This window comes from Humulus lupulus, chromosome 9 (assembly GCF_963169125.1).
Source record: "Humulus lupulus chromosome 9, drHumLupu1.1, whole genome shotgun sequence".
Taxonomy (NCBI): Eukaryota; Viridiplantae; Streptophyta; class Magnoliopsida; order Rosales; family Cannabaceae; genus Humulus; species Humulus lupulus.
The window spans coordinates 121,340,897-121,343,774 of NC_084801.1; the positions used below are offsets into that span (position 1 = coordinate 121,340,897).

The following is a 2,878-nucleotide window of genomic DNA, read 5'->3' on the forward strand; positions in this document are numbered from 1 at the left end:
CGTGATTATGATTTAAAGCATGTTATTTGGCTATTTGTTTAACTGAGATGCATGGCTATGTTTACTAGTATGCATGTAGGCACGGATCGTGTTAGAAGGGCATAATTGTAATTTTGGCCATGATTGGCATAACGGTATTGATATGTGATAATTGTATTCTGTGAATTGTACCACGTGGGTGTGGTTGTATTATTGTGATGCACGTGCCGAGACGGTCCTAGAGAGCTAGTTAACTCAAGAGTCACAACGGGATTTCTATACCCGGCTCGGGAGGAGCCTAGGGGTACCTCGGGAATTTTAAGGTTAAATTGAGATTTAGCGGGTAATGGTTATTGGAGATTTAGTAACTTGGGTAACCGTTAGTTACTGCTGAGAGTAACAAGTTTTAGAAAGAAAATGGTAGAAATGAAATAGAAACGAAAAGACTTAAGTACCCTTGAGGTTTAGGTGGGAAAGGATAGGCAAGGAGGGGCAAAATGGTCATTTGGTTGGGAATTAGATAAATGGCAGTTGGTTTTATGGGGTACACGGTTTGGGGCTTAACCATTTTGGTCTTGATAGAGTTTGAAGAGAAGAGAAAAGAGAGGGAAAAGCTAGGGCATGAGGAAGAAGAAGAAGAAGAAGAGAAGGAGAAGTTGGAGACCTAGGAGATGAAGGAAGCTTAGGGATGGATTCCCCATATGAGGTAAGGAATTTTATACTCATTTAAGGCTTGATTATGTTATGGGTTAAGAATTTGAGCATGGGTTAAGTTTGATGTTTGAGTTTTTATTTTTTTCTGAAATTGAAATCAAGGATGTGGATTTTGGGGATTTGATTGGGTGTTTAGATGTCTTTGGTAATGTTATGGGTTGTTGGATGGTTTATTTGGAGTCTTGAGTTGGTTTTGGGGCTTGGGTGTGAGTTTGGGTTGATTTGGGAAGGTTTTAGCTCGGAGAAAACGCAGGAGAAAACCCAGAATTCTGGGTCTGCGAAGGCGTGCCGCGACACAGGTTTTTCGTGCCGCGGCAAGGGAGCCTCTGACTGATGGGTGCCGCGGCACAAGGATGTGGTGCCGTGGCACAAGGCAAATTTCAGGGCATCATTTTTAGGCAATTTTAGGCCTTTGCTCCGGGGGTTCGGGGGATGTCTCCGGGGTGTTGTTTTAAGGTTTTAGAGGCCCCGGGAGTGTGGGATTGGTCCCGGGAAGTGGTTTTGGGTTGATTAGTAATGAGGGATGTTTCTTGTGTGTTGTGACTAGGTTCTTTGAGAGGCTCGTGCTAGAGGACCGTGCTCGCGGCTTTGGTGCATCAGGAGGCTCGGAATGCAGGTAAGAAAACTATAGCACCCGAGAATAGGGCATGGCCCCAGATTGTATTATGTGTAAATGTTTAACCTTGAATGAATCATGATGTGTGTGAATGATTATTTCGAACGTACTATATGTGTGATTATAATGAAATGAACGGCAAGGACCGAGTACGGCGTAGTCCGGGGCGGCCGTGGGGCCGAGTACGGCGTAAGCCGGGGCGGCCGTGGGGCCGAAAGTAACACACAGCACATGGGATGCTATAGTCAGGGCGGGGCTCGGTGGATACATGTGTTATGCTATATTCAGGGTGGGACCCAAGGGATACATGAGTTATCCTCGCGGTGTGAACCGATACCCCAGGCTTCGGTAAGGCTCTGGGGCGGGTTGGCCGTGTTTGCTTAGTCTAATGGTTGACTTGTTTATCTGTGGATTATCTGTTATGATAAACTGTATAAACTGCATATGTTATGTTCTGCATGAGTTTTCTTGCTGGGCTTCGGCTCACGGGTGCTCTGTGTTGCAGGTAAGGGCAATGACTGAGTCAACCAACCATGAGTACGGAGAGCGTGAAGCGACGCGTACATGTTTGGCCTGCCCGACTGCTTTGGTTGGGGGTTTATTCGTAAATGGCTGTAATAATCTATGATTTTATGATTTCTCAAACTGTAACCTTATTTCAAGATGTGATTAGTTTTCAAACCTTATTTTGGGATCCCAAATGTTTAATAATAGAAGTTTTAATGAAACGACGCATTTTCTAAGATTACAGCCTTAACTTTTAATTAGTCACACTTTTGTTTCAAAACCTCGGTTAGCGAGTTCTTTGCACACTGTTTTGTCTTAAAAACTCACTCAGTAACGGCTCTAAGGAAGTAGGGCGTTACATATTTCTTGATGTAGTTGGCGATCATCCTAATCGTTACTCGGCTCTCAGATACTACATACCACTCAACATCTGGTTGAATGGCATTTCGGAGCTAAGCGTGAGTTTGGATATTGGGGTCAGGAATATTTTCTGCTCGACCACTGGTCGAGGGAATTTCTGCCCGAGGAGCAGGCTGATTTGAAGGATTGGGAGTTTACTTTTTCTGGGCTGTAGTTTTTGCTCGGGCCATATTTTGAATAAGGATAGATGGAGTGTTTAAAGTGGCACGAGAAAAGGGAATGTCAGGTATTAGCGATGATGGTTGCTCCTCATCCTCAAGCAGCTGAGCCAATAAGTCGTCGTCGATGGATCTTTCTCCTCCCCACGGATCTTGCATGAAAGCTACGAACAGAGAAAGGAGGAGATAAGAAGCACAACTTGAAAGCTTATGTTGAAAGTTGGAATAACGTTGCTCACGTATACGACCAATAGTATTCTAATGGAAGTAAAGTGTTTTTTGAGAAAAAGCTTTTTCGACTCCGAAGGGGCGGGAAAAACCCAGTTTTTCGCCTAGCTTAAAAATCGAATTTTTACTTCGATTTTACGCCCTAAATCTACAATCTTGACTACCAAACTGGCTCCTAACTCATACAAAACGATATTTCACTACCCTATTAATCATTTGTCAACATGCAAACAATCCTCATATATTTTTGGCCAAG

The 2,878-nt window shown here is 43.7% G+C and overlaps 1 long non-coding RNA gene across 1 annotated transcript; it reads left to right on the forward strand.

Annotated features, from left to right (window-relative positions):
• Positions 1-562: 562 nt before the first annotated feature.
• LOC133800481 (uncharacterized) lies at positions 563-2,032 on the forward strand. The gene is made up of 3 exons (XR_009876487.1): positions 563-685; positions 1,241-1,309; positions 1,815-2,032. It is a non-coding gene; the product is annotated as an uncharacterized LOC133800481 (long non-coding RNA).
• The last annotated feature ends 846 nt before the right edge of the window (positions 2,033-2,878 follow it).